Below are 19,029 nucleotides of genomic sequence, written 5' to 3'. Positions count from 1 at the left end.
ACTCTGTGCATCGGCATACAACTGTTCATAGCCATTTGCTCCCTGTGTTGGTATTAATTTAATTAAAACACAGAAGGCAATGTAGCCGGAGGCATCACCTACATATTATTAAACCCATTCCTGGCCATTTGGCTTTAGCAAAGCTCACCAGCTGATTTTGATGTTGTTTTTATTTGTATTTAATTTCTAATTTTGCTTTAAAAAAATATGTTCCAGGGTGATAAATATGGGTAGCTATATTAGGCTCTAATTTGTGTCCTCATATTTACATGCAGTCATTTGCCTGTTACCTTCGTTGAATTCTTTGCCATATGACTGGAAGATACAGCACAGATAAAGAAGGTGAAACCTTTGTCCTTATAGAGTTTATAATGTAGTCACAAAAGCAACAACAACGGAGTACGCACGTGCACGCGTGCACACACACACAAATACACACACACACACACATCTGCTTGCTCACTCATTAGTTCACCCACTCACCCACAAATGAGTAACCTATAACCCAGAATCAGGTAAAGAGGAAAGATAAGTAGCCAGGCCAGAGGATGGAGCAGGTGAGTTTTGGTTCAAATAGAATGGTCGGGACGGGGCGGGGCTGTCTGAGGGATAACATTTGCTCCGAGAGCCCAGGATGCAGGGCAGCAGAGCCTGCCATCTGGAAACAGCCGAGTATGAAGTCCCTGAAAGAGATATGATCTCTGTTTGTGGTCTAATATTTAAATTATGTGATAAACAAAATTTGGTATCCACTGGCACGTCTCAAGATTATCCATTCACTTAGGGCTGGGGAACCTGCAGCATAAAGTAGTCTCCACCATCAGCCAGTAGGAGGACAAACCTGGGGGAAGAAGGTCCCTGAAGCAGGGCAGGGTCTGAATGGGACCCCTCCCTGCCCTGAAGTATGTGTCTCCCCAAGGCTCTAGAGAAGTGGTGTCAACGTGACTACCTTACAGTCATCCACAGGGATGATTGTACGCTCCACCCAGCTCCACTCCCGGGGGTTCTGATTCAGGAGGTGGGTGGGGCCTGAGAACGAAGCTCCCTGAAGTTCCCAGGTGATGTCCATGGTGCTGAGCCAGGGCCACACCTTGCTGAAGGGAAAACTGCACACAGCACGTGGAGATCTGTCTATAGGGACTGCAACTGCAGAGAGATGACGAGGCAGGGCGATGTTGGCTGGAGGACCTCAGGTCGGCCAAAGAGGGTTGTCTGTCTGGAGAAGTTACAGCTATGATTCGAAGGCTTCAAGGGACAGTGTCGATTACCGAATACCAGAATGTGTATGATAAATGTTGTCCATGTGTCAGCAAGTCTGTGCCATCTACCTCGGTCACTCTTGACAGAAGCCTCAGGGTCAGGAAGGACCCCACAGCTTGCTATGGACTGTAGATCGAGACACATCTCTGGCACACAGCCCTGGGAAGTCAATGCTTGCTATGCATAGCTCGACCCTGATAGGCAGTGATCTCTCTAATACTGCCCAGAGGCTCACTTCTGTGCCCTGCAAAGCTGGGGCTCAGTAGCTCTTTGGCCCCTTCCTTTCACATCCTCTGACCCTGCCTTTGGTTTTGCGTGTTTCAGGGGATTCCTGTGAGGGTGTTTAGCCGAAGGACTTAGTTTTTCAGAAGTGCGAGATGCCACTAAAGGTGAGCCCCTGTAGCTCGGCCTGATTTTCCTGACTGTGGCCCTATGCCCTTCCTGGTGGGTGGTACACCATTGGATGTGGGCTTGCACTTTGAGGGAGGAGAAAGGAAAGGGAGAGGGAGCATGCAGGAAGCTGAGCTAGTGACTCAGAACTTAAGTCCCGGCCCACAATGAAGCCACAGAAGATTGAAGTTTTGCCGCTTCAGTGGCCGTCCTAAAGGATCCAATGGGGCTGAAACTCATATCCATCCTTCATCGCTATATCCTGTGTTCACTGGCTGGTTCTCATGGGGAGAGGGTGGCCTGGGGGCTGTCATACCTTCTGCATGCCACTTATGCTAGAAGGATGGGATAGGTTCTGTCTGCCTCTGCTTACCCTAAGTGCTCAGCTACTGCCAGTCTGGCCCCTGCCTTTGGGGCCATCAGCAGAGCTGGGAGAGGCGGCACACTCATGCAGCTGAGTGGGGTTAAGACATTTATTTGTTCATAGGTATAGCTGAGGGGCTTAGGATCGGAGACATGGCAGGGGCAAGGCTGGGGGGTCTCTCAATGGATGCTAATATTGACTAATAGATAGACTAATAGATTGACTAATAGATAACTAGATAGGATGGGGCCAAGCATAGCCATTCCCAGGACACTGGACAGGCCTCATCTGAACTGCCCAGATCTTCCCTCAACATGTGGAAAGCAGACTTCAGGCTCAAGGGAGCCAAGATTTCCTGCAGCTAGGAAGGAAGCGACAGAGGCAACAGTTCCCCAGTCCCTGTTGACTTTAGGATGATTGACAGGAAACTTGCCTGGGGTGGGGGTGGGGGCTGTGAAGGCCACCACTTGTGGGGAGAAGTTTAGTCTTGTATCGATATGCAGTGTGGGATTGTTGCAGCCTTCCCCACCCTTGGTCCACTCTGTCCCACGCACAAGCTGACCAGGTGTGCTCATTACCACACTCTGGTACCACTTTGCTCCTTAGCCACTTGCTAGGCTGCCCTGAAAATCCAGGAAGACCCAGCTTGAAGTGCCTGTCTGTGGAGGTAGGAATTAGATCCAGAAAGGGTCTGGGATACTTAGGGTCATTTGTGCCATGGTCTGGAACTTGGAAGTGAATCATCTTTCCCGGTGGCACTTGCTGGTGCAGTTCTTTGCCGAGAGGAGTCACCTTGTATCTCTTGAGCATTTCCGTCTTGCCTGGCTTACAGGAAGGATCAATAAGGGAAGACCCTGGCAAAAGTACAAAGCATTTCTTCTTCCTTATCTTGTTTGCAGGTGTCAGGGTCTGTTGCTCATTCCTGGGGTTCTGGGACCTGAGTTGGGGGCAGGAAAGGAGGAAGATGGAAGGGAAGAAAGGCACTGGACAGTTGTTATCAGGATGCCAAGGACAGCTTCTTTCATAGGTATCATGCTGGAAATAAAGCAGATAATTGTTATGGGCCATGATCTCCCGGTGATGTGCTGAAGTCTCATATAGAATCTGTCTCTGTCACAAGGCTGTGAAGAGGCAGGGTTATTGAGAGCAGGCAACGGAATTGATTCTTGTTTGCAGACAATGCATTTGGGTATGCCTTCCTTTGATTATGAGCGACTGGCTCACTCTGTTTTCTACAGGTATAAATCACCACAGATTGGGTAATCCCCACTGGCTAATGATTTATTATTTGACTGGAAGTTCTGCAGGCTGGGAAGTCCAAGATCAAGGTGCCATATCTGGTAAGGAAGGACCTTCATGCATTCCAACCTGACAAAAGCCATCATGCCTTAGAAGAACAACAGATCCTATCTTAGTTACCTTTCTACTGCAGTGATAAAAGAGCGTGACCAAGGCAGCTTATAGGAGGAACGGTTTATTAGGGGCTTACGTTTCCAGAGGGATGAGCCTGTCGCCATCAAGGCAGGGAGCATGGCAGCAGGCAAGCAGGCAGGCATGGCTCTGGGGCAGAGCTAAGCCCCCTCATCCTAATTTAAGGAGGGCTGGAGAGATGGCCCAGTGCTTAAGAATACCAACTGCTCTTTCAGAGGTCCTGAGTTCAATTCCCAGCAACCACATGGAGGCTCACAACCATCTGTAATGGGAACTGATGCCCTCTTCTGGTGTGTCTGAAGACAGCTACAGTGTATATATGTATATGTGTATGTATATACATATTTGTATGTGTATATATGTATATACATATATGTGTGTATACATATGTATATATGTATATATAAAAAATAAAATCTTTTAAAAAAAATAGGAAGCAAAGAGAGTACAGTGGAGGTGACCAGTGACTCTAAGTGACAGATCCTTCTCATTCTCTCCAAACAGCCACCAACTGGGGACCAGGTATTCAAATGCCTGAGACTGAGGAGGGACATCTCATTCAAATCACCACAGCCCCACCTCTGTGATAAAGGTGTGCTCTCTGTGCCTAGCCATCTCTCAAAGGTCCAGTATCTCAGTATCATTGCCATAAGGATCAGGCTTTGAACTTGTGAGTGTTGAGGGATTACACGCCCCAGCAACAGAGATTACTGCTAATGGCGAGGGAGGGGAGCAGAAGACACAGGAAGACCAGAATTGGTGTAAGAGCTTCTCTGAGCGTCTCTGAGTCCCATTGGGGCAGGGCAGCCGGGACCTTGAATTCTGGGCTCAGACCCCAGCTTCATGCTGAATACCAGTTCTAAGCTGTCATGTTCGGGCATCCTTATTGGGACAGAGAAATGGCAGCTCATACACTTTTATCATATAGAATCTGTCCCTGTCATGACACCCGGAGGTGATGATAACAACGAAAGTGGAAGCAGTGACAAAAGCCGGATTTCCCGAGTCCAAATCCCCAAGTCACAGCTGGGCAACTGGACCATCCCTTTCCTTATCTGAGTAACTGGGTCAGTGGCGTCTTACTCAGGGTGACCGAGCCTCCTTGAAAGGCCCAGAAGAGGCCATCCATATGTGATGATTGTTGCCGTGGTATCCTCCACACATTCCCCCTGGTCCACACACTGCCATACGTGAGGTTAGGACGGTGAGGTTATTACAGTGAAACTGGCATGCAATGGATGCCCATGGCATGTAATGGATGCCCAATAAATATTAGAGGGATGAAGGACTGGAATTTACCAGGTGCCCTTGAAGATTCCTACAGTCATCAATCTTCTCTTAAAAGGATTCTTCCCACAACTTCCTGCCCGGGACTAATCTTTGAGCAGGGAGCCTGTTCTGCATACCTTTCCTAGATCGGCTCGGCCATGATGGCCCCCTTCCTGGTACACCCCAGTTCCTGGCTGGAGACAAGGGTTTCTCCAGAGACAAATACAAGTCTTCTTGATGGGGGGTGCTAGGGAAGCCACTGTCTGCTAACAAGCATCTCCAGGGTTGTGTGAGAGCCAGAGCCTTGTCCCAGCCTCTGGGGAGGGGGTCTGGCTAGCCTGCAAAGGAGGCTGCGGAGCCTGTCCAGGTTAACAGAGAGTCCTTGGCTCTCCCCTCAAAAGTTATTTAACTTCTCCCCTGACTTAGGCTACATTGTTTCAAAGCATGTGGTATAAACTACTGACCACTGGGGAATTACTTGCATGAACAAACTCATTCCTCCAACCCCCACCTGAGGTTGAAGTTGAGTGAAGAGTTCACAGGGCTCTTTTGCAGAGATCCAGTAGGTCGGCAGAACTCGGTTTACATCACATGTCCACCCTTTTGCATGGTTGGACTTTTCCTGACCTGCATTGTCTCTGCTGCCCTGGATTGCTAGGAGCTGTGACAAGCTGGGGAAGTGGCCGGCACTGGAGCTGGCACTTTGGAAAAGCTTGGGTTAGAGGAGTTTCAGCAGGGTTCTGCCCTCCTCTCATTCTTTTCCACAGTGGCCCAAACCTACCCTTCCAAAGGACTTTGCCGAAGAAATTCTTGAATCTAAGCACAGGGGAGTCGGAGGCAGGGGGATTGATTGCTGCAAGATAAAGACCATCCTGTCTGCTAATGAGCTTAGGGGTGTATGTGAACCAGAGCCTTGATAGTGGGGTCTAAGCATGTCAAGGATAGAATGTCAAAAAGTGTCGAAAACAATGAGGTCTCAAGAAAGCAAGAGGCAGGGAAGTAGGGAGGGACCAAGACAGAGAGAGAGACATGGAAAGGGAGACAGAGAGAGAGGTAGAGAGAGATACAGAGAGGCAGAGAGGAGGAGAGGAAGAGAGAGGGAGAGACAGAGACAGAGGGACAGAGAGAGACATGGAAAAAGAGAGACGGAAAGAGGTAGAGAAAGGCAGATAGAGGGAGAAAAAGTGAGAGAGAGAGACAGAGAGAGATGGAGAGAGATACAGAGAGACAGGGAGAGAGAAATGAAGAGAAACAGAGACATGCAGAGAAAGACACAGGGAGACACACACAGAGATAGACACACACACACAGATGGAGAGAGAGACACAGAGAGATGGAGAGAGAAATGGGGGGGGGGGAGACAGACAGAAAGACAGAGACAGACATAGACAGAGACAGACAGAAACAGATGACAGAGGAGGGGGTAGTTAAACACTGATCACAGATAGAGAACTTCTAGAAAGTACCATCAGAGACTCTTACAGAGGCAAGGATACACAGCCCAAACTAGTGACTCCTAATCCTGGCCTAGCCTCCGGTCATCTGGGCACTTTGTAAAACAGTAGCTGGACCTCTGCAGCCTGGACTTATTCAGCAGCCGGGGTCAGTAGAGAGGGGATCTCAAACCTTCTTATGGATGTAGATGTGATGCCCTCTGTGTGTGTGACAGGGATAAGTGATGGCTGACTGTCTTGGTCATTTTCTGTCGAGTAATTCTGTTGACAGATACCCCGCCATTCAATCATAGACATGCTGGAGAAGACATCAGGACCTTGCACATGCTAGGCAAGTACTCTTTTTTTTTGGGGGGGGCGTGTTTTGAGACAGGGTTTCTCTGTATAGCCCTGGCTGTCCTGGAACTCACTTTGTAGACCAGGCTTGCCTCGAACTCAGAAATCCGCCTGCCTCTGCCTCCCGAGTGCTGGGACTAAAGGCGTGTGCCACCACGCCCAGCATAGGCAAGTACTCTTAACTCTGAGTTATATCCTGGTCCTTGATGGCAAAAACTCGAGGCTTTTGATATTTATGGATCCTTTGACACTGAATGAGAAGCAGTGTATTTTGAGTCTCTCTGTGGGGGAGAGCTCCATGCCTCTGCTAGATCCCCCACTGTCTAGTCACTGAAAAGCCCTCAGCTCCCTGGAGCTGTTTAATCCAGTTTCTTGTGTCCTCAGCTTGTAAGACTTGTGGAGCAGGTGGTTGTGTTTGGCCCTTTAAAGGGGCATGGAGGCTCTCCAGAGGCTGTCCTTCTTCCCGGGTTCCTGGTGGCTGCTGCCAAACAGTATAATGCGTTAAGGAAACAGAGAGTGAGATTTAAGAAGGGAGGCGATGTCTCATGCATGGGCTGAGTTCCTTCTAGTCTCCTCTGCTGTGCTGGACCCTGTCTTAGGAATGCGTATGTCTTCCTCTTCCCATCACTCCATAAGAGTCCCTGCTGCACCAGGGAACCATATAGCTTCCTGAAGGGTGTGCCTTTGAGATAACAAATTTCCCCCATGTCTTGGCTCTTTGCAGAAGTAGGAATCATGCCTCCTGCCAGCTTGGGTGCACATCTCTAGTATTCTGTTTGTGGGTTCCTGTCTAGGCCGAGGCCAAGCTTCTAGGGCTTTGAGAGTTCCTCTTAAGAGACCAGGCTGTCCGTGACCGCATCCTTGTCAGCTGTCATGCATGGTCTCAGTTATATGCTGGAAGGCTCTGATAGGGACACTGACTGGTTGCTCCTGGTTGGAATGCCATCTCCTGGTGGTAGATCCGGTGCTGACCATGGGTGCCGTCTTCCTCCTGCGCAGACTGTAGGCATGTGCGTGCTATTTATGTGTCTAATAGGCTTCCTTACTGAGGCGACATTTACATGCTATAAAAAGTCCATTAGCTGAATTTAAGCTTCTCCAGAGATCGTGGGGCGTAATCTGCATCTGGCATTTGACACACAGGCTTGAAAAGTCCCATGGACTCTCTCTCTGGATCAAACCTGAGATGGGAACAATTAGCTCTGTGGAACAGGTAGGTAGGTGAATGAACGCATGAGGGGAGGGAGGAAGGAAGGAGGGGAGAAGGAAGGAGGGAGGAGGGAAGGAGGGAAGAGAGAGGAGAGAGGGAGGAGGAAGGAGAGAGGGAGGGGAGGAGAGGGGGGAGGGAAGAAGGAGGAGGGAGGTAGGGAGGGTGGGAGGGAGGAAAGGCTATCTAGGGCCAAGCATATTTCTTACAAAATAAGGGAGATTGGTATGTATGTATGTATGTATGTATGTACTTGTTTGTATGTATGAGTATTCAGTAACTAGCCTCTTATTTCTAATGCCAGTAGCATGGTCAATATTCACTATTGTGAACATCATCAAGACAGTTCGGTCAGTTTTACAGATGGCAGTGTTTTCAAACCATTCCCCCTGTTAAAAATCAACATCCGGAAAATTTTGCTTTCGCTTTTGGCTAAAGACTTTACCGGGTTAAGAATCGACACAAGGTTAGCTTTTGCCAGAGCTATACTCTAAGCCTGAATTTTGGGTTGAGGCTGGTCCCCGTGGCTCATCTGTAAAAGACCAGTTCTACTGCTTCTCTACCGTCCTGGGAACGTCATCTGAGGCCTAGAACCAGTGTGGGCGCCTTGCATTTGGAGCACCGTTCTGCTACATGACTGGGCCGTGGCAGAGCTTGGCTTGCATCCTAGCATGTCCGTCTAAGCCTGGCTTAAGGAATAGGCTGGCCTATTCGCCTTCCATGCAGACTCTCCTGGGTTCCTGGAGAGGCTCCACCTCATCTCTCTTGGGCATCATTGACAGTGAGAGGTGGTGACCAAAAGCACACCTGGATTGGAGGTGGGGGGCGTAATGTGAGAAATACAGAAGGAAAAAGTTGGGGGGTTCACAATAAAACCCGAGCTTGTATTTAGCTTGGCTCAGCTATGCCCCGCTGTCCTGCTATGTGAACCTGACTGAGCCGCTTTGATTCTTCCAAGCCTCAGTCTGCTCAACTTTAAAATCGGAGTGAGCTCCATATCTCCCAGGTTGCTCTGAGGGCTTTGTGAAGATGGTGACTGTAAACTGTCAGTGTATCCTAGATGCAGGAGAGCAAGACTCCAATAGCCTGGGTTCGGGTCCTGTACCACCACGGCGTGAACCTGAAGCAGAGTGCCTTGCTTATTTTCCTTTGTAAACTATGTGTGCTTTCCCCTCTTTTCTGGTGATACCCAAAGTCCCAGGCACTGAGCTGAGCCTGTCACCAGCTGGGCCAGTCAGCAAAGGGTTGCCACCCCATGGGCTGTGACCCTTGACTAACTCCTGTCACGAATTTCAACACCTTCTCCCCCAGCCTAAGTTTGGGGAACTCGGAGCAGAAAGGCAATTCCTGGCAGGCCTTGGGGTAGGCCCAGCCTCCTGACAGCTAGCAGACCCCGGGACTAACCAGGCTCTGGAACTCAGCCTGGCCATGACCTCGGGCCCTCAAACCTGCTGGCGGTACCCTGCTTGTCATCTGCAGCCTTGTCAGGGCCAGCTCTCTGCTCCTCTGAGTCCCTGATGGAGCGCATTGAGTTATGTAATGCTGCTGAGCCAACATTTATGAGTCACAGCCAATTTGCCGACCTCGAGTTACACTGCGCAGATGCTCCACGTCACGGCTTGCCTTTTGTCTCAGAGGCCGTAAGCAGATAGCATAACCCCGCTTACCATTAGACATTTTGCAAATCATCTGGGTTCGAGCGTGCCGCGGCCAGACAGTTCATTTATGCTGCGGATGGTATGATTTGTAAAGCAATAAATTTCCCATCTCTCTGCCGGCAATAAAGTACAGCAAGCAGGCGAGGCCGAAGCCCTCAGACACACGGGTTCCCTGTGAGACCTGGGGAGTCTTCTGTCAGGTTTTGCTTCTCTGTCCCTGAGTTCGCTGGATTCTGAGAAATCAGGTTTGGGCCATAAATCCCCTCTTCCATCTGGGTGACTCCTGGCCCAGCACAAATTTGTTATTAGCATGTGTAATCGGCCCCCACCATGACCCGTTTGTTACTTCCTGGGCCCTTCTTGTTCTTTCGTTAGAGGGAGAGACTAGGCAGACATCACTGACTGGGTTGTGGAAAGTCATTGACCATCCTGCCTCTTTGTAGTTGCATGTCTGTGTCTGCAGTGGAGTCACAGTGTGTGAAGCCTACAGGAGGGGCATAGAGAGAGGAGAGCGGCAAGAGCTTTTCTTACTGTCCATGGGACCAGGACATGAGATTTGCTGCCTGAAAGGAGTTCTCTGTTGCCAGAGGTGGTCAGGGTCAGAGTCGGAGTAAGCCTGAGAAGGGCCAGGTCTCAGAAGGTCAGAATCTGGGGATACTCCTGTCATCAGTAGATAAGTCCATAGATGCAGGAATTTGCCAAGGGAACCTCAGAGCTTTAGCTTAATGTGCCAGCTGAGGTCTGGGACTCTGAAGGTGGTTAGGTGGCTGGCTGTCCATTTCTGGTTGGACTTTCCTCATTCTGAATAGTAGCTTGTGCTAGAGGGCTCTGTCCCTGTCCTTGTCTCTGACTTAGATGGTAGGGAGGCCCCAGGTGCTTCAGACCCTGCCAGTCAATAAGCTCACATCCCTTCTGTAGAGAATGTGAGCCGGAGGTACCCCTCAGGAGGTGAGCATCCTTACATACCCTAAGGCTTCTTCTAACCCCATCTTCCTTATGTCAGATTTTCTCTCCCTTTGCCTCCTCTCTCTCCTTTAAAATGTTTTCCCCCTTTTTTGTCCACATTTGATATTTGCTCTCTTGTCCCATTTTAAATTTAAATCACATTTAACAAATAGAAGGGAAAATAAGTCACCTATAGTATAGTCACCCGAACTTTGTCCCTATGGCTTGTGTGTGCTGTTTCCTCCAGGTAGAAGTGGTCCATCGGGTTCCTGAGTGCCTGGCAAAGGACACCCCTCCAGTTACCTGTTACCTGCTGGCATGTGGAGGACCACTGCTGCCCTCCCACCCTGGGTTTATATTCATTCATTGGTTTTCCGACATCAGAGATGAAACCTGGAAGGGGACCTAGGGAATCTTGGAATGGGGAGGTTGAACTCCAGGGAAGTTCCTTCTCTGGGAGCAGCCACTGGGCTCTGTTCTGTCCCTCACACCCAGCAACTCCCAAGCCTCAGCAGGGGTCCCTCAACCCCTCCCTCTGCAACAGTTGACCTCCTTCTGCCCTGAGGTGAAGGTGGAGGTGGAGGTGGAGGGTTGCCTAATTGAAGTGTGGCGTAGACAGTAGACCGAAGGAGATGACCTGGCACGCCCAGGCTTTCAGTAAATGTTCAACAATACAGATCTGATGCATGTGGCACACAGCCGTTCCATTGCTCAATTTGAGCAGAATGCCTATAGGTTCTGGTGCATATGACTTTTCTCAGAGCACTCGCTGCTCGGCTCTGATTCTGCAGATGGCATCTCTGGAGATGACAGAAGACATCTGTTAGGGAATTAGGAGAGTCTAGCCTGGGACAGTCTTAGACCTTATCCTCAAGGAATATGGGATGAGTGGTTGGGGCAATCCAGGCCTTAGGGAAGAAGCTATTTCTTGTAATCCTTAGGTCTTTGGAGAAAGAGAAGGGCCAGAGGTTGGAGGTGTGTTCAAGATGTATAGGTCAAAGAACCTGAGAAGAGCAGCTCTGGAGAAAGGGTACAGCCAGGGATGTCCAGGGAGGAGCCCTGAAGCTGGTGTTGGGAGTCTAGGTGGGCAATAGGCCCAGGATGAAGGCCTGGGGTCAACTTGTCTTCTGCTGTGGAACAACAGGGATGTCCACATTCCCAGTATCTGGGTGAGGACTGACAGAAGGCTCCCCAGGTTCAGCAGGGCATTGGCGATCACTCTCTGAGCAGACACATGGCACTGGGCTCTCTGGGGAATGCCATTATTAGCTTTTTGCTTAACACAGAAGCTCCTGGAGTAAGCAACAGTAGAAGCAGCCACAAGTAGATTAACTGCTCCAAACTTCCCAGTAAGGGAAGGAATACAGAGATAGCAATCACTTTACAGACTTCTAGAAGTCTCTTAGCAGCGAGTGACCAGAGGCCTGTGTGCCAAGGTATACATGACTTTCCTTGCCTCCCTGCTGTGACACCCCTGGTTTGTGTGCAAATGCCTGGTGCCCATCAATGCTGAGCGTGTTATACGCCAGTCCACGCCCGAGTCTCTAATGTCCGGGAGCCCCTGGCCTTGCCCAGGCATCCTGTTGGTTGACAGAAATCTTTGTTACTTCTCTAGCACCTACAGGCCCTGAAGAAATGATTGAGCCATGCATTTTCATGATAATGCTAAGGAAGGAGGCAAGGGAGTGACTCATGTCAGCTTAATAAAGTCATGTGTATTCTGGGGAGTGATGGATCAGCAGCTGGCAGGCCACTTGCCCATGGCTGCCAGTACCATAGGCTTAGAAAACACCAAGTCCAATGATCACGCAGAGCACTTAGTCTCCTGGCATTATTTTTATTTGAGCTAATGTGTGAGGCTCCCTCCTTCTGCCACTCTGGCCATGCCAGAAGTCTGCCATCTTGGCTAGGAAGAGGCCAATAAGCTCTAAAGAGTCCCTGTGGCCACAATGGCTGAAGCTTCCAGAGCTGACTTCAAGCCCTGAGCCCCAGTGGAGGAATGGGGGCGGAGTGGTGTGAGTAAGTGACTCTTCTCTGTAGGGTATGAAGGGCAGGGCCAGGCACAGCCATCCTGTCCTCTCCAGCTGGGTCTACCATACCTTCTTCAAGCTTCTGGGATCAGGTTGCTTACAATAGCAAGCAGCAACGAAATGGAGTCACCTGGGAAGTCAGCCAAGGTGGAAGGGAGTGGTCACCCCAGGAGACTCACGAGGGGTCCAGTGGCTTCCTGACACGTAGCCAGTGTTGACATTGGGGCTAGTGCTGTTGGTCCTATGGCTTGTGACTTCCCCATGAGATAGAGCGCTCAGGCAAGAGAACAGGAGAAGATCAGGTCCCCTGACATAGGGGATTGACATGTATACCCAGGCCTGCTTATGGCTGGTGGCCCTTAGATTTAGAACTCTAATTTCTTTCCAAAGTTCTGGGCCTTGGAGGGTCCCATTCAAATCTAAAGACCTTCTAAACATGGTTTCCTCTTCTCGGTTCTTTGACAGCCTCTCTCTACATTTGCTGTGCTGTGGAGCTATGCTAAGGCCGGAGCTGGGTGTGGCCAGGAGCGTGGGCTTCTGGGAGTCTGGTGCTTGGCTAGAAGGCATCCTCTCTTGTCCACCCCTGAGCATTGGTTTGGTGTGATCTTACCTGTAAAGCATTTAACATCATGAGCAGCTCTGTAATTGCCAGTTTTTGTTATTGTTGCCATTACTAATGGCGTTACTTAGTATGTTATGGGGATGGGATGAATAGTGCAGAACTGGGAACTTGCTTCACAAGAGCTGGATCACAGCCCTCCTTTGTCACACTGCAGGTGGGGATACTGAGGCCTAGGAGAGGGAGAGGCTCTGGGCGGGGTGTGTGTGTGTGTGCATGAGTGCATGCGCATGCACATGTGTATATGTGTTACAGTAAGGATGTGGCAGGAGCAAGCCTAGAATTCAGGATCGCTGCCCTGTCATGAGGCTGTCCCACTGAATGGATGGTCTGAGGAGATTCCTGAAGGAGGTGGGTTTTGAGGTGAATCATGGAGTGAGAATTGGAAAGAGGCCAGCAGGAGAGGGAGGAGAAGTGATGTATGCATGCTAGTGAGGACGGTGCACAGGAGGGAGTCATGGTGAGCCAAGGGCCTTGGGGAGCAGAGGTGAGATACTCTCTGCTTTAGAGTCTAGTCTGTAGAGGTTGCAGCTCCTCTACAGCAGAGTGGGGGAGAGGGAGCCACAGAGCAAGCCCCATGGTGCCCAAGCTCTCCCCTCTGTCACTCCTCACAGATGCTTCATCTTGGCACATGCAGATCAGGTATGGGAGTTATAGGCAGGCACCAAGACTCATCTACTGCCTGCGTCTATGCTCATGCTGTGGACCCTACAGCCAGGGCCAGGCAAGATGCTGACCATGTCTGTATGGGAAGAGGAAACCCATTACTTTTCATTTACCATTAACTTCTTATAGGAGACTCCTAGGATTTATTACAAGGAATTGCCACAAAAACAACCATCTCTTATGCCCTTGTCCGGAAGCCAAAAGTCAAATGTTGAGGTGTTGGCAGCGCTTTGCTTTATGGAAGCTCTGGGCAGTGATCTGCCCCAGGCTCACTGTGGCTGTCGGCCATCATTCCTTGGCTCCGAGCTGCCTAGCTCCAGGTGTTGGAGCCTCTTGCTTGCACTTGGTCTATGCCTTTCCCTCTTCTGAAGACACTTGTCATTGGACTTAAGGACCAGTGTGTACAATAGACCTTATACAACTGTGTGCATCAGCGTAGTCTAGATCTTAAGGACTAGGACAACTGTACACATCAGCATACTTTGGATCTCAAGACCTGGGACACCTGTATGCATCATTGTGGCCTAGGTCTCAAGATTTGGGACAACTGTGTATATCAGCATGGCCTAGGTCTTATGAGCATTCATTAAGTACTTCTGTAGAGACTTTTTCTAAATACGTTCACACTCACAAGCCCTGGGGAAGCATACATTTACTGGGGGGAGGTGGGGCATTCTGCTCACTGTGCCACAAAGCAGCACAGGAATATTTTTTCTTCAGAGAGAGAGGATGTAGGTTCTTTCTCACCTCAGAACGAGAGAATTAATGGTGGAACAAGTTCCAGAATAGCTTGGGCTTCAGCTGCAGAGTTTTTCTCTAACTGGAGACTTGGCTCAGGTTAGAACCATGGTCAGGGACACGTGGGCATCCAACAGGGCCTGTCACCAGGACACTGTGACCCCAGCCCATTCACAGAATGTTCCCACAGAGTATCATCCAGCCAGTAGAACCTTATACATTTCTGGTGTGATAACCACTAGTCTGGCAGGGTGCTTCAGGTTTTGAAATAGTCTCTGCAGCTGGTGAGCTAAAAGGGCTTGAGTTTTTAAATGCTATTGGAGTTTAATTAAATTTCAATGTAATCAGATCTAAGTGGCCAGCGGGGGGCCATGGTGGACAGCAGAGCTCTGGAGTTTTCTTGGTTTGGCCTTCTCTCCTTGTCTGGTCTTCATTTTATTATTGAAAATAGATTTCGTCATAGAGAGCTAAAATGACTCTTTAGCTTTTTATGTGCGTAATGTTTAGAGTTTTAACTTTTGGCTGGGAGACAGAGGCCAGATGGCGTTGGCTAACTTTAGGACCAGCAGGAGAGAGAACAGCATCTCCTCCAGGTGACAAGAGGAAAGACACTTTCCTTTGGAGACCTTGGCCTCCTCCAATATTGCCCAAGTTAATCCAATCCAGAGGATGCCTGGTGGGGCAGGGTGAATCTGGAGTCCTGGCAGCAAGATGGCAGCCTGGCAAACTTCTTACATGAAAAGGCATTAGCAAGAGCTCATCTACACCTGGGTCTACTGTATATGACTGGGGTTCTCCCTGCAGCCCCCCACAGCTCCTTGAGATTTGCAAGGTGAAATCTGCATATTGCAAAGCTCTCTTCCCCCACATGGCTTCTTGTCTCTGCTTCCACAGATGTGTAACACTGTCTTGTTTTAGAATACTGTGTTTATTTTTCCCACCATTGAGACGCCATCTTACATACGCCTCCATTCATTCCCAGGCCTGCTTGCTTTTGAACCTTCTGAACAAAACACTGCCTGAATGAGGTGGCAGGTACTGGAATGGCTGTTTGGGGTTCAAGCTTTGGCTACCCTCTTTTCTTTCTCTGCTGCCCCCCTAGCACATGCATGGCGGCTCCCAAAGCTTCAGAGCGTCTGCTTGCTTATCTCTGCTTATGTTCAACAGACTGGAGTCTCGCTCCAGAAGGGAGCAAGGTCCGGCCCCGGGTTTCTACCTGTCCAGACGAGAGGCTCAGCCCTGCTCTGGAGAGAGTGGTGTGGGAGGGCTGGCTGCTGTCCAGGGTCAGGGAAGAGTGTGCTGCTTGCATGTAAGACACAAATGAGGGATTTAGAGGCATGAAGCTGGTAGGTGTTGCTAGGCAACCTTTCTGCGGGGGGCCTGGAGGTAATACAATCCTGGGAGCAGCCTGGTAGCAAGGCCTCTTAAGGACAAACAGGACCTTCACTGCCAGTATCTTCCCAGAGGTGGATGGGGCAGGAAAGCTCAGCAGAGCCTTCCACCGCCAAGGCTGTGGGAAAGCTGCTTCCATGGCTCCTTCACAGGTACCAGGCTCTCTTCGCTCTTCTTACTTGTGCCTCACTTCACACAGAATAGGATCGGAAGCAGTCCGAGAAATACATGTAGTAGGACAGACACTGAATAAGAAAACACGGGGATGAGGAAAAAGGAAGCTAAGCCAAGGGCTCCCTGCCAGGGAAGTAATTGGTATGTGTCTGTAGGTCTGTGAACATGGTGAGGAAGGGCAATACCAAGGCAGCCATGCCTCTGCCCTGCAGTATGGTAAACACTGAGTGCATATGCCCCTGGTGGAACAAGGCTGTAAGTTAGACTCTGATCCTCCTAGCATCCAGCAAGAGGGAGTGCAATTATGAGAGGCTAGGCGTGTCAACAAGGCTGTATTGGGAACGACACAACAGTGGCCTTATCCTCTTGTCTCAATGTACGTACCCTGCATAGGGTTCCCCAGATCCCCACTAGCCTCATTTCCAGGCTGAGGTCATGGTGTCAGGCCAAATATCCAGGTGGGCTGCTTACTGTGAGTTTCAGCTCTCTTTGGTGTAGCCCATGCACTTTGTGCTCTAGACGAGAGCATTTTCAGCATTTAGAATGCACTTCGTTCTCCTGGCTTACTGTTAGAGCCCTGGGTGTATTTTAGTGTGAGTTCTTTATTGATAGCATCTCATTCAATTCTTTCAGCCACACTTTGAGTTTGCCTTCTCTTAGCCATTGTCAACCTGACACAGACTGGAGTCACCTTAGGATGAAGTCTTAATGGGAAGATTGCCTAAATCAGACTGCCCTATGTGTATGCCTGTGGGGGATTGTCTTGATTGTTGTCAACATAGGACGACTCAGTCCACTGTGGACGGCCCCATTCCCTGGCCAGGTGGTCCTGAGAAGTAGAGCTGGCTGAAGGTGAGCCCGTGAGAAAGTTAGTGAGCCAGCCATCAGGCAGTATTCCCATGTGGTTTCTACCTCACGCTCTTCCTTGAGTTCCCACTTCCTTGAGTTCCAGTGATGAACTGGAACGTGAAAGCAGCCAAATAAACCCTTTCCACCTCACAAGTTGCTTTCTGTCAGAGTGCTTCCTCACAGCAAGAGAAAGGAAGCAAGAACAGGCATGTGACCGCTAAAGGAAGCAGAGATAGAGGTAGAGGCTGCCGAGTAGTTAATTCAGGTCCCACAGCACCACAATCTACTGTTTCTGCCCCATTGTTAGGAGTTCTGTATGGGATCCTGCCTTGCTAGCAGACCCATAAAGTATTTGAGCCTCTAGCTGCTGGCATCCCAGTGGGAGGCACGTTGTAATTATTGCTTACTTCAGCGAAGGGGTAGGACCATCTCTTCACCCCATGGAGATAGGATGAACAGACACTGGCATCCCACGGCTACCCTTTTGATTATGTCTTGATTGACACATTCAACCGGTATTTTCTGGGTATATTGGTTGCTAAGTGGTGCCCTTTAGCATCCCTGACCTCAGGAGAGTCAGAGTGAAGCTGAAGAGGGTAAGAGTACCAGTTAACAGCAGCAAAAATAAGGATGCCAGCAGGTCACATAAATCCAGACCCTACGCTGTGTCACATGTCCTGGACCCCCAAGTCCTTCTTAGCACTCACCCATGGGCTTACTCTAAGTGTTTCAAGTCCACCAAGAGCCCAGAATGCAATGATCCTTTGCAGAAGTTATCCAAACACAAGCAAGAAGAACCTCCTTTCTCTTGTTCCTAGAGGTGAACGTCTATTCATATGGCCTAAGTTTGTAATCCTGGAAGGGCTAGCCTGTGCCACAAGCCCTTCTATAAAAGGAGGGGCTTACAGCCAAGGGGCCCACTTCCCGAGGAATGTTGAGGGAATCTTAAGAACATGAGGGTAAGTGCCTTGTGCATTTCTTATTAATGAACATCATCTGCTCTCAGGTTACACAGCAGAGCTCTTGGATGAATGTCAATGTTTTGATCCCTCTTTAAAGAAAGTAATCGCAGCTATCCCAGAGATGAATTCCGAAATAGCCTGTGGCGGCCATCAGAGCAGAAGCCGATTGAACTGTTGGTTATCTTCCCACACATCTGTCTGAGATAGAGACTTGTGTAAGTAAAAACATATTTCTGCTTTTCCAGGATCCCAGGTACCCAAGGAAGGGATGGCCAGGCTGACCAGGAAGCAGCACAAGGCATATTCTCAGACTCAAAGTAGCTGCCTGCTGATAAAGGAGATTAAGGTATGTTTAATCTCTTGTCCCCTACCTTGGTCTTTGTCTTTTTTTTTTTTTCTCAAGACCACAGGCTTGTTCTTCAGGTCTGTTAGCTGATGACCCATAGTGCACTGCAGCTCTCCTGCAGATCGGATACTTGTGGAGTTCTTCTAGACAGTCTTTCAACTCAGTTTAAGGAAATGTTTAATGCCCCCACCACTCCCACCTCCTTAAGATGTAAAGGTTGAACGTGGTTTCTGCATCCAGCCTGCTTAGGCTCAGGTCTTACATTTCACACAGGTAGTAAGTAGCCTTGTGGCTTGGGCAAGTCATTTAATTTCTCCTGGCATAAACTTCTTCACCTCATAGCCAGTATGTATTTCACTGAGTTGTGAGGAATGAAATCACATGTGTATAAAACACTACTGGCTTTGCCTGCCGTGTGTCCAGCACATGGTGGCTGTTACTTCATAGTTATGATTCTGATGTTGCTAGTGCATGACGTCCTTCCATCATGTGAACAGCTCCATGTGCAAACAGTTATAAGACTCACAGGGAAGGGAGAGATCTCAGTAAATAAAAGTAATGTGTGAAAAATAAATATATTAAAAATCCTGTAAATACAACCTCAAGACAAATTATTATTTATTAATACTCATACTTAGTGAGGGCTTCCACCTAGAATGTAAAATCTATAAGAGAATAGTGTCCCTACCCTAATAACTAAAAAAAAAAAAGTTAGACAGTTTACAAAATCATGTCTAGTCTATTACAGAGAAGCTTTGAAGATATGAGGTGACATAATGGATTAAAACTGAAAAGCCTGACCTCTTATGAGACTTGGTTATTTTATCTTCAGTAGAGCAATGAGAGGAGGAGTAGGGAAGAGGAAGGAAAGAAAAAGAAGAGACAAGAAGTGGAGGAGGAAGTGAAGGAGGAGGGAGTGAAGGAAGAGGAAGTGGAGGA

General features: G+C 49.1%; 1 long non-coding RNA gene across 1 annotated transcript in view; it reads left to right on the top strand.

Annotated features, from left to right (window-relative positions):
* LOC147000954 (uncharacterized) overlaps positions 1-18,090 on the top strand; it is a 138,312-nt gene extending 120,222 nt beyond the window's left edge. The window contains exon 3 of the long non-coding RNA XR_015045390.1: positions 17,990-18,090. This is a non-coding gene — a long non-coding RNA (uncharacterized LOC147000954). The remainder of the gene's footprint in view (positions 1-17,989) is intronic.
* The last annotated feature ends 939 nt before the right edge of the window (positions 18,091-19,029 follow it).

This window comes from Mus caroli, unplaced genomic scaffold, assembly GCF_978045245.1.
Source record: "Mus caroli unplaced genomic scaffold, Mus_caroli_1 scaffold_15, whole genome shotgun sequence".
Classification (NCBI taxonomy): domain Eukaryota; kingdom Metazoa; phylum Chordata; class Mammalia; order Rodentia; family Muridae; genus Mus; species Mus caroli.
Note: the sequence above shows the minus strand (reverse complement) of the source record. Positions and strands in the feature narration are given on the sequence as shown.